We start from the raw sequence: 13,346 nt of genomic DNA, 5'->3' as shown, positions 1-13,346 counted from the left end.
CACACACACACACACACACACACACACACACAACCTGGCTATGTACACACACACACACACAACCTCCTCCAAGATGCTGCCTCTATATAACTCAGCATCTGTGGGACATCTCAGTATCTGGCTTTGCTTTTGATTCCCCCATCTCATGCTTGAGTCTGTGTGCATAAATGATCTCATTTACAACAAATTCTCCATTAAGATCTGCATATACTACAAACAATATATGTATTAAAATAGCCTTGACGTATTTCAATTTACTTCACATCAGTCTATTAACAGCCTTATTAACCTATAATCTACCCTAATTTTAACAAGTTCCGCCCCCAGCATAATTACGATATCATTGACATAAAACATGATTTGATATAGGTATACATGATAAGATAACCATTTTGTGTGTATGTGGTTAGTACTTTTAAGATTTACTCTTTCAGCAAGTTTCAAGTATATAAGACAGTGTTAACTATAGCCACATGCAGTACATCAGATCCCCAGATCTTGTAACTGGAAGTTTGTACCCTATGACCACCTTCACCCAAATACCCGGGGGTACGCTCCTGGGTCTGTTTATCACATGTCCCAGAGGATTCATAGCTCACTGCTGGCCACGCAGCAGGTTGGCAAGGCTGTAAGTAGAGAGCACATGAGAGTGCACAATAGGCATGCAAATATACTTTTTTAATTAATGAATTATTCTTATTATTTTAGTTTGTTTATTTTATATTTTAATTTTTCTGTTGTATTCTTCTCAAAGTTGTGCTCCAGATTTGATTTATCTTTTTTGTATTCTTTAAACTATTTTAAGTACTTGTTTCAGAAGTCTTTGTTTTGCTGCCCAGTATGTGAATTCGCTGATGGCGTGTAGGCTACAAATTATGCAGGGCAAAATCACAGACACTGTGGGTTAAGGGTTTAGGGTCATGCTGGGAGCTGATTGATAGGAGGTGAGGGAAGGGTGGTGAGTCTTTTCTTCAGGTCTTGAGGACAGCTCTGATGTCTGTACCAGCATCCCTCTGTCTGGTCTCACGGGTCATTCCACCTTAGGGCTCAGGAACTGAAACATAACTTACTAGTAGGTCAGGATGTAATCTTTAACCTGCCAGAGGTCTGGATCCTCATAATTAGTCAGGTTGGAGCTACTTTCTTCTGCTGCCTCCAGGATTGCTGACTATCCGCAGGAAATTCTAGGTCTCTCAGTGGTTAGAGAGAGATGATTTCTAGAGTGAGAATTTAAAACTAAATGTAATCAAAGTTCTAAAGACCCTCAGTTCAGTTGTCATTGAAAAGCTTGATTTGGGGCACAAGCATTACAATAAAAATTCTAAGTGTCAGGATTTTACACTACAGGTAACTTCACAATTTTTTTGTGAAGGGAGTCCTCACTTAAATTCCTGGATAGGTTCTATGACTAAGCTAAATAATGTATAACAAAGGCTCATTGATAAAAACAAGAGTTAAGTTCCTATGTCATTTCATCAACATTATAACCTACTAGAGGCCTGGTGCACCCTCTCACAGTCCAGCCTGCACCCTCTCACAGTCCGGGAGCTCGCAGGGGCGAGAGACGGCCCGGCCATCAGGGGAAGGTAACGCCCCCATCACACCTCTGCTGCTGCCACTGCTGGCAGCGCAAACCTCGGCTGGCCCTTACCTGAGCCTCGGGCAGCCCTGGGTGTCTGGGCATGCCACCATCTTTGAGGGTGTGGCAGTCAATTAGCATATTCCTTCTTTATTAGATAGGATAACCAAATGAAGTTGAATGCAATGACATTATGCAAGTACCTACTGTAAAAAGGTAATTCAGAGAGAGAATTATCCTTCTCCAAGTTTGCTCTCATGGTTACCTCTTACATAACCATAGTACTAAATCAAAATCAGGAATTTTGGTACAAAATGTGTATATAGTTTTATGCCATGCTGAACCATGTGTAAGTTTGTGTAATTACCAATTCAGTCATGAAATAGAACTTTTTCATCACCACAAAGCTCTCCCTCATTCTTCCCTTTATAGGTACACCCATCACCCCAACACCATCTCCAACCCATGGCAATCACTAAATTGTTTTCCATGTCTATACTTTTGTCATTACAAAAATGTATGTAATCAGACAATATGCAATATTTTCTTTTATATTTTTACTTAGCATAATGCTCTGGAGACATATCCAAGCTGTTTTTATCAATAGTTCAATCCTTTTTATTACTGAGCAATATTTCATGACATGGAGGTACTATAGTTTGTTTAACCATTCACCTATGAAGGGATATTTTAGTTATTTACAGGTTTGGGTTATTTGCTTTAATGACTATTCATATACTGAGTTTTGTGTGGATAGAAGTTTTTATTTTTCTGGGATATTGTCCAGAGGTATTATTTCTGGGTCAAATAGTAAATATATGTTTTTTATTTTTTTAAATAATTCTTTATTGTTGAAAGTATTATATAAATATATGTTTAGTCTTTGTTTTGTTTTTTAAGATAGTACCACAATATTTTCCAGAGTGGAGTCAACATTTTATATTCACACTATCAGTATTAAGTGTGATCCATTTATCTGTATCTTTACCAGCAATTGATAATACCACTTTAAAAAAATGTTAACTGTTCTAATATGTATATAAAGATATCATAGACATAATTTCTATTTCCCTAACCTATTTATGTTGAATATCTTTTCATGTGTTTATTGCTATCTTTTTGTCCTTTCAGTGTAATGTCTCTTTATGTCTTTTGTATACTTTCTACTTGAATTGTTTATTTTTAATTGGTGAATTTTGAGAGTTCTTTATATATTCTAGATATGATTTCTTGATCAGATATGTGGTTTGGAAATATTTTTCCCCAGTAGGTACCTTGTCTTTTTATCTTCTTAATGGGGTATTTAATTTTGATATAGTTCAAGTTTTATACTTTTTATCTTTTATGGATCATGCTGTTTGTGTCATCTCTATCTAATGCTTGATCCTGAAAAACTTTTCCTGCTTTCTTCTATAAGTTTTAAAGTTTTATACTTAGAGTGTGATCCATTTTGAATTGACTTGTATAAAAAGGATAACATTTAGAGGGATATTTAATTTTTATTTGCCTACAGATTTCCAATTGTCCCAATACCATTTATTTTAAAAGGCTATATCTTTCCTCCACTGACTTACAATTGCATCTTCTTAAAAAAGCATTTGGCCACACTTCTGTGGTATGGGGCTATTTCTGGGTTCTCTATTCTCTTCCATTCATCACTGTATACATATTTTGTCTATGTTAGCTATATCATATGTCCTGAAGTCATATACATTCCACATTATTTTTCCTTTTAAAAATGTTTATTTTTTTTCTTTTCCTTTACATATAAATTTTAGAAAAATCTTGCATCTGACTACAAAAAAATCTGGCTGAGATTTTGACAGCATTTGGAGGGAGTGAAAGTCCAGACTCCTCATAGTCTCTACTTAGACTGTAGAAGGTTGGGGCCATCTCACTGTACAGTGGCAAAGTCCCTGCTCCCCAGTAGTTCTCAGACAACACTGTGTGAAGAGTGGGTGATTGGGTCACCTCATTACAACCTGACAAAGTGGATAACTAGGCTCTCTATTATGTCTTTACTGGCAAATTTATGGGTGAGGGCATAGTTTGTGGTGTTTGGCTGGAATAGACCACTTATTGTCTAAATTTTTCTGTCTTGCTAAAATCCTTCCCTGTTTCTTTGGTTAGAGAATAGGTTTACACGATTTTGTCATAGTGCATTTTATTTTTTGTCTGAGTCATTGATATATTGGGGCTGTCAACTCATCCAGCTCCAAGTCTGAGATGTATGAGGCAAAAAGATAACCCGGGATAGTCACCACTGTGTTGTTCCTTGGGTCCCCATTATCCTTCATCCCTCCACTTTGTAGAGTCTTCTTATGGTTGCTTCAAATATGATGTTCCAAGGTTGTAGTTGTGCATAGCAGTATGTTTAGGGAAAAGTACATCTACTCCAACTTCCTGGAAGTCACTGTAACAAGTTTATAATTTAATATCACTTACATGCCCAATACTGTACTATGCAACGATAATTTAGACATCAAGGGAATCATTCTCTGCTAGAGAAGGAAAAAACCTAGGCAGATTATTTCTAAATGACATAAGTGGGAAAAATATATATGCTCACTAGTGCAGGAGAATTCAGAGGAAGTTTGCTTAGCTAAAACTAGAAGTTCAGGAACTAATTCTTATAGAATATGATGCCTGAATTAAGTTTTAAAATAGAAGACAAATTCACCAAATGGAAAAAATAAAAAGAACAGGAAAACAATCCAGGCAAAAGGATGCTTAAATAAAAAACCATAACTTGGCATATTTATAGGTATATTTTAAAAGCTATTTTAGGCTTGGCCGTGTTGCTCAGTGGTTGAGTGTGGACCTATGAACCAGGAGGTCATTCAATACCTGGTCAATGCACATGTCCAGGTTGCAGGCTGGATCTCTAGTGTGGGATATGCAGGAGGCAGCCAATCAATGATTCTCTCTCATCACTGATGTTTCTATTTCTCGCTCCCTGTCCCTTCCTCTCTGAAATCAATATATATTTTAGGAAAATATCTGAGGATGAAGAAATAGGTAGAGATTAGTCTTACTGGTCCTAGAATTCTGTCATAAAGATCAAATAGTTGTTTTTCTGAATGAAAATTTGAAACATTGAAATGTTTTATAAAAATTTAGGATAGGTCAAGATGCTTTTAGGTAGAATTATCTAGAAATTAGGTAAAGAATAAATGGCAAGGAAAGGTGAACAAGTATAAATTATCACATTATCTCAAGATGCAGATAATAATAGTCTTAAATATAGAGATAGAAATAGAGATTAATTATTAAAAGAGAATAAAAATATCCCATAGATAACATTATCAGTATTAATTATTGCTTAATCTCCATTCACTGCTATAAGAGAGTATGATGTAAAATGTGAAGCTCAGAAGAGAGGTCAAGATTTTGAAGGCCCTAATAATATAGAAATATTATTATGCTGAAAGACACATTTTAAAAAGAAAATACAAACAAACCAGGAACCTTATAGTGAAGGAGAGAGTAAGTTAGGACAGAGAACTATGGGAGAAAAATCATCTCTGTACTTGTGGATATAGAATTATTCACAATTCAGTCAGTTTCTGTTATAATTATGAAAATATAAGTCTAGTAAGAAAACTTAACAAAATATGCTTGCTTAGTTTGGCATAAAGTAGTTATTGGTGTTCCTTATAAGAACTATTTCTCTGGTGTATATGTGTGTCTGTGTGCTACAGTGGGAATTACTTTACTTTGAGAAGTATTAGGCATTAGTAGACAATTATTTTGAATTTATGAAAATTAACTAATAAGAAACATAAAAGTTTAGGGACAACATGATTAAAATTTACTTTATTTTAAAGCATGGACGATAAATAGGCTTATTTACAGGCTGATATAAATCAATACCCACCCACCCCCCAAAAAATAGAGGAATAATTGGAACTCCTATTTGACCCAGTGATCCCACTTCTAGGACTACTAGTATATCCCCCAAAAATAGAATATATTTCAAGAAAACAGAAACACCAATCAGAAAGAATATATGCATCCCTATGTTCATAGCAGCACAATTTACAATAGCTAAATACAAAATATCAATTAATCTAAGAGCTGGTTCTTTGAAAAGATAAATAATATTTATTAACCCTTAGCCAGAATTATCAAGAAAGAAAGAGGACAAAAATAAATAAAATCAGAAATGAAAGAAACAATATAACAATGGACACCGCAGAAATACAAAGGATTGTAAGCAAATGCTAGTACTATAAACAACTATATGCCAACAAACTGGACAACCTGGGTGAAATGGACAAATTCTTAGAAACATACAATCCTCAAAAACTCAATCAGGAAAAATCAGAAAACCTGAATTGGCAATAACAATTAATAAAACTGAAGCAGTAATAAAAAAAACTCATAGCAAACAAAAATTGAATGGATTTACAGGAGAATTTTACCAAACATTCAAAGAAGAACTAACACCTATCCTCCTCAAACTATTCCAAAAAAGTCAAGAGGGGAACAGTTTTTCAAGCTTCTTTTATGAAGCCATCAAGATCCTAATTCCAAAAACAAATAAAGACATTACACAGAAAGAAAATTACAGGCCAGTATCCTTGATGAACATAAATGCTAAAATCCTCAACAAAGGGGGAAAAGGAGACTTATGTAATACATTAAACAATAAAGAACTTAAATTTAAAATAAATAAATAACTCTTAAAAAGGCAATGGATAGAAGGCCATCAAGAATATATAGTGGGGACTAAAAAACAATACAAAATATCAATTAATCTAAGAGCTGGTTCTTTGAAAAGATAAATAATATTTATTAACCCTTAGCCAGAATTATCAAGAAAGAAAGAGGACAAAAATAAATAAAATCAGAAATGAAAGAAACAATATAACAATGGACACCACAGAAATACAAAGGATTGTAAGCAAATGCTAGTACTATAAACAACTATATGCCAACAAACTGGACAACCTGGGTGAAATGGACAAATTCTTAGAAACATACAATCCTCAAAAACTCAATCAGGAAAAATCAGAAAACCTGAATTGGCAATAACAATTAATAAAACTGAAGCAGTAATAAAAAAAACTCATAGCAAACAAAAATTGAATGGATTTACAGGAGAATTTTACCAAACATTCAAAGAAGAACTAACACCTATCCTCCTCAAACTATTCCAAAAAAGTCAAGAGGAAGGAACAGTTCCAAGCTCCTTTTATGAAGCCAGCAAGATCCTAATTCCAGAAACAAATAAAGACATTACACAGAAAGAAAATTACAGGCCAGTATCCTTGATGAACATAAATGCTAAAATCCTCAACAAAATACTGGAAAATTGGATCTAGAAATACATTCAAAAGATCATGCACCATGACCATATGTGATTTATTCTGGGACGCAAGCCTGGTACAATATTCACAAATCTAGTACTCTTATTCAACATAGGATTGGAAGTCCTAGCCACAGCAGACAAGAAGAAAATAAAAGAAATCCAAATTGGAAAGGAGGAAGTAAAATTATTATTTTTCACAGATGAGATGATATTGTACATAGAAAACACTAAAGACTCCACCAGGATAATACTAGACTTAATAAATGAATTCGGCAAAATAGCAGGATACAAAATCACGATAGGGAAATCAATGGCATTTTGATATATCAATAATGAACTCTCAGAAAGAGAAACTAAAAATACAATCCATTTATAACTGAAACGAACAACAACAAAATTAAGATACCTAGGAATAAACTAACCAAGGCGATAAAAGACTTGTACTCAGACAACTATAGCACATGGGGAAAAAAAAAAGAAATAGACAAATATACAAACAATTGGAAGCATATACCATGTTCATGGATTGGAGGAATTAACATCATTAAAATATCCATACTACCCAGAGCAATCTATAGGTGCAATGCAATTTGATCCCCAGTCTGGGCATGTACAGAAGACAATGGATCAATGTTTCTCTCTCACATCAATGTTTCTCTTTCTCTTTCTCTTTCTCTTTCTCTTTCTCTTTCTCTTTCTCTTTCTCTTTCTCTTTCTCTTTCTCTTTCTCTTTCTCTTTCTCTTTCTCTTTCTCTTTCTCTTTCTCTTTCTCTTTCTCTTTCTCTTTCTCTTTCTCTTTCTCTTTCTCTTTCTCTTTCTCTTTCTCTTTCTCTTTCTCTTTCTCTTTCTCTTTCTCTTTCTCTTTCTCTTTCTCTTTCTCTTTCTCTTTCTCTTTCTCTTTCTCTTTCTCTTTCTCTTTCTCCCTCCCTTCCTCTCTGTAAGCATGTCCTCTGATGAGAATTAAAAAAAAAAAGTATAGGGTAGTAACCTGGCTTTAAACATTGTTCCTCATAATGCTTGGCACAGAGCAAGAACTTTTTAATTCCTTGCTCACTAATGGGAAGAAGTTCAAGCCTATGACACTATAGGATAGAAATTATTTAAATCAAGTTCCAGATAAATATGTAAGGGTGAGTGGTATGGCCAGAAAGGTAAGGTTGTTCGTATATAGTAGCCTCAATTTCTAAGATTTCAGGAGAAATCTTAGTCATCTGTTAAAAGTAAGAGGCTTGGTCTTGGATGGTAGTCTTAAAGAAATGGACTACATTTTATAAAAATTGAAAGAAAAGTAAGTGAACAAATCATTAAAAAACAGGAAAAAAACTAAACTAAAAAACACAGTGGTTTACCACAATTTACAGAATCAGTTGAAATTGACAGTGTCCATTTGTAAGTAAAGCATTCCACAATATAGATTTGTCCTTCCTTTATTCTTAAAGTTTAACTAACCAAAACAAAATGTTTGATCAATTATATCCCTGGATACACTGTGTATTTTAAAATCAAAAACCCTAATTCTTTTGGTAATTCCAAATATTCTCCTTCATTAAGAGGCATTTTATTACAAATTTACTAACATCTATCAACTATCAAATTATATTAATTATAGCTACTTAGTATTTGTTGAACAAATGAATCATTGAATGAATGGGCTTTGGACATTGTGAAATGGACACAGATATCTGTTACCAAAATGCAGGCTTTTTATCATGTTAATAGTTTCAAATACAGTGTAAGCCTCTATTTCATCTATGTCATCTCTTCCTACAATTAATCATTTCCAATGTTCAATTATTTTCTTCAGGATGGCAACTTGCTACTGTAATATTACATTTATCAGAAGAATCAAATGTAAGAAGTCATGTCATCCATCAAACTGTCTTCTGAGTTGATTACATATTAAATAATTCTATTTATAAACATGTGCAAAAGAGAAGATTCCACAACTTCTGACAACAATTTGAATATTTAATCTTCTTTTCAAAAGAGAGCCACCTTTATCTTATTCTCTGATGAGTTTAAAAGACCAGATCACAATTATTACATAAAAATATTGAGTTTACTCCCAGATATCCTGATAACTCAAACATGAGCAATCAAGACAGGATAACCATGACTAATACATAACCAAATGAACACATTTCAAGGACATGTTTTTATGTATTGACTTTTAATTTTTATTAACAGAGTTGATATTTTACAATAGTTTTAGATTTATAGAAAAATTGAGCAGATACTACAGAAAGTTTCCCATATATCTCCTGTACCCAGTTCCTCTATTAATGATATCTCATATTAGTATGACACATTTGTTACATTAATGAACCAACTTCAGACATTATTGTTAAACTAAAGTTCATACTTTTTCAAATTTCCTCAGCTTTTATCAAATTACCTTTTTCTGTTCTAGGATCCCAACCAAAATACCACATCATATCTTCTTAGGCATCTCTTGACTATGACATGGTCTCAACTTTTCCTTATTTTTGATGATCTTGAGAATATAGGGAAGGACTGGTCTTATATATTGTAGAGCCCCTCTATTTAAATTTGTCTGATGTTTATCTCTGGATTAGGTTGAGATTATGTGTTTTGGGAAGGACAATCACAGTTACAGTGACATTTTCATCACATCATATCAAGGGTACATACTATCAATATATTTTATGACTATTGATGTTCATGTAGGACATAGACAAACTATAGGAGAATGACTCTCTTTAGCCCTGATAATTTCCTTTGTTTTGAAGTTGGCTTTATCTGAAATTAATGTAGCTATTCTCTCTTCTTTCTGATTGGTGTTAGCATAGTATATGTTTCTCCTTCTCTTTACTTGTAATCTATCTGTGTCTGTTTAAATTTGATTTCTTGTAAACAAGATAAATACTCAGCTAATCTGTCTTTTAATTGGTCTTTTTACACACAATCATTGGCTTCTGAGACTAGTTAGTTTCACCTTACCTCAATAATACAATATCAGAGCAAATTCAGATGTTTACTGTGGCCAATTATAACCCTAAGGATCACCTGTATACATCCGGGCATTGTGCTTTTTAACCTCTCAAACCCAAGGAAAGGGCACAAAATTTAAAACCATTATTTTTCTGCAGAAAAAATTTTGTACTCCTCTGAGAGTGAAGATCATCTATTCATTGAAAATGCAAAAGCCTGTTTATTCTCTTGGACATTGTATTTGGATGACACTTGGAGAAACCAAGAGCATGAACAATTCTATTCCAACTCAGGCAGGATCATTTTCTAGAGACTTTTAAATAAAGCACTGAGGAGGAAAAAAAAAATCCTCAAATTGCCTATTTAGGGTTTCTGCCATCGTGGCATTACATGTGATTAAACAGAAAGCTATTCTGGGGCCTACTGAAGATAACTTTAGTGATGTGATTCTCCACCTCACATTATCCTATACTTGTTTCACGAACTACTTTGCAAAAATATGAAATTTAGAACTTCCCCCATCGGGGCACAAATATAGAAATCCCCTGCAACTGTGCATGACCTAATTTTTATTTATTTATTTATTTATTTATTTGTTTGTTTTATTTCAGAGAGGGAGAGAGAGATAGAAAATCAATGACAGAGAATAATTGATCAGCTGTCTTCAGCACATCCCCTACTGGGGATCGAGCCAGAAACCCGGGCATGTGCCCTTGACCAGAATTGAACCTGGGTTTAGTCCATAGGCCAACACTCTATCTACTGAGCCAAACCAGCTAGGGCACCTTATTTTCTTAAGTAATTGGTTTAATTTCTTGCTTTCTATTACTGAGTTGAACCTAACTACCATACTTCAGCTTCTCAGCCAATCTCACCATAGAACCTGTGTAAAATGTAATTTGGCAATAAGTGTAAACTTTCACTTAATTTATATGTAGTTCAAATATTATCTGATGAGCCAAGCAGAGTATTTATATAGTTATATAAAATAACTCTTCTATGACCTTTATGAAACACAACAAAACAAAATGTGCCTAGCTTATCTATCTATCTATCTATCTATCTATCTATCTATCTATCTATAAGACTAAGCAACCTTTATGACCGTTACCACCATCGACCACTCGCTATGATGCACACTGACCACCAGAGGGCAGGTGGGCAGTAAGGAGCAAGGGGTCCTGGACTGTGAGAGCGCCAGACTGCGAGAGAGATGTCTGACTGCTGGCTTTGGCCCAGGGGGATCGGGCCTAAGCCAGCAGGCGGACATCCCCCAAGGGTTCCCAGACTGCAAGAGGGTGCAGGCCGGGCTGAGGCTCCCCTCCCAATGCATGAATTTCATGCACCGGGCCTCTAATCTCTAATCTAATAAAAGACAAAAAGGGTAATTAACCGTACCTCCGATACGCTTCCCATTGGCTAATCAGGGCGATATGCAAATTAACTGCCAAGAAAGATGGCGGGTAACCGCCAACAAAGATGGTGGTTAATTTGCATACGTAGGCACAATGATGGGAGGCAAAAGGGGAAGGATGGAAGAAGCCGCCTGCCAGTGTGGAACCCAGGTGGCAGCCAAGAGCCGGAGAACTGGGCTGCCTTTGTGACCAGAGAAGCCGGGCCGCCTTTGCCAGCCCTGGGCCAGTAATTGGAGAAGCCGGGTGGGGCAGGGAAGAGGGGATGTCCGCCTCTTCCCTGCCCCACGGGGCTTCTCAGATCACCCATCACCAGTGATCAGAGAACACCCAGAGGCGGGGCCAGAGGCCAGGCTGCATCCTTGCCTGGGGACACAATCCAGTCCCAGAACAACACAGCCAGGCCCCAGGAGACCCAGGGGCTGGGGCTGTGTCGCTGTGGGGACACACAATCCGGTGCCCGGGCAGCGGTGCATCCCCTGCCCCAGAAGGAGACCCAGGGGCCAGGGCTGTGTCACCTCCAGGACACGCGATCCGGTCTCGGGGGCGACACAGCCAGGCCCCAGAAAGAGACCCATGGGCTGGGGAACGCGATCCGGTGCCTGGGCTGCGGCGCAGCCAGGGACCAGGGCTGTGTTGCTGCTGGGGCACGTGATCCGGTCCCAGGGGGGGACGCAGCCAGGCCCCAGAAGGAGACCCAGGGGCCTCCCAAGCGGAGAGTCTCCATGGTCAGACTGCCTGGTGTCCGGACAGGAATAAAGATGGAGGTGACTCAGATGCCTGGCAAGCAGGGCCTTTCAGCAGGGACTTGGGGTGGGGGTGGGGCGAGGAAAGCGAGCAGGAAATAGAGAACTACAACTCCCAGGAGGCTTAGCGGCCGGGGCCTGTGTGCCTGGCCATGAAATCCGATGGGGCGAGTCCTTTTGCACTTTAAGAGGCTTGCAAGGTTGGAAGTTCTGCCAGAAGCCAGGGAGAAATGGAGCTGGAGCAGAGAGAGGGGTCCATGGCAGCCATGGGCTTTGAGGAGTTCTCAGCACCGCCCTGCTCAGAGCTGGTGCTGCCTCGGCTGTTCGGTGGTCACATCCTGGAGAGCGAGCTTGAGACCGAAGTGGAGTTCGTGTCTGGGGGTCTGGGCAGCTCCAGCCTCCAGGAGCGAGACGAAGAGGAGGAGGCAGCCCAAGGCCAGCGGCCGTGGTGCCAAGGGGAACTCAATTGCAGGAAGTACCAGGCGCTGGGTCGGTGCTGCAGGGACATCGAGCAGGTGAACGAGCGGGTCCTGAACAGGCTCCATCAGGTACAGAGGAGAACACGGAGACTCCAGCAGGAGCGGAGGTTCCTCATGAAGGTGTTGGACTCCTACGGCGACGACTACTGGGCCAGCCAGTTCGCCATCTTAATGGAGGACAAGGGCAACCAGGGCACAGATGCCCCCACCCCAGGCAACACTGAGAACGAGCCTCCAGAGAAAGAGGGGCTGTCCCCACCCAGGAGGACACCAGCGCCTGCAGAAGCCAGCAGCCCAGCCCCTGGTGAGGGGCCCAGAGGTTGGAAGAGGCGGTGAGTGCCACGGGAAGGGTGCCGGGCGGGAGTCCCACTGACTCCGGATCTGGCCCCCATGCAGATAAAGGTGGAGGAAGACTTTAGCTTCAAAGTGGTTGAGGCTCTGGACTCAAGTTGGGTTTCTTGGGGGCCAGACAAGCTGCTGCCCTACCCCACCCTAGCCAGCTCCCCCTTTGACTGACCCCCCAATAAACAAACCCCATGCTCTCCTCGGCAAAAAAAAAAAACAACAAAAGCTTATAGAGGCATGCTTATTGGATCAAATAGTATAAGTATAGATGTAACGGGACAATAAAAAGAGAACCTGGCTATGATGATCACCTGAACGCTGCCTGTATGTCATTCCTTCTTCGCCGACTCCGTCCACACCTTTGGGAACCCCTGGACCTGCTGGGGCTGGACCCCAACATTCCTCTTCTTATAAGGACTTCAGTGAGATGGGCTAAGGGTCCCACTGGAACTGCCTCAATTTAATGTAATCCCCTCTTTAAAGATCTTATCTCCATATACAGGTACATTCTGAGGTTCT

At 38.3% G+C, this 13,346-nt stretch overlaps 1 pseudogene; it reads left to right on the top strand.

Moving 5' to 3' along the window:
* Window positions 1-12,233: 12,233 nt before the first annotated feature.
* On the top strand, window positions 12,234-13,023 carry LOC102255372 (annotated as a pseudogene).
* The last annotated feature ends 323 nt before the right edge of the window (window positions 13,024-13,346 follow it).

The sequence above is a fragment of the Myotis brandtii genome, unplaced genomic scaffold (assembly GCF_000412655.1).
Source record: "Myotis brandtii unplaced genomic scaffold, ASM41265v1 scaffold82, whole genome shotgun sequence".
Lineage (NCBI taxonomy): Eukaryota > Metazoa > Chordata > Mammalia > Chiroptera > Vespertilionidae > Myotis > Myotis brandtii.
This window is presented reverse-complemented; position numbering and strand designations above follow the sequence as displayed.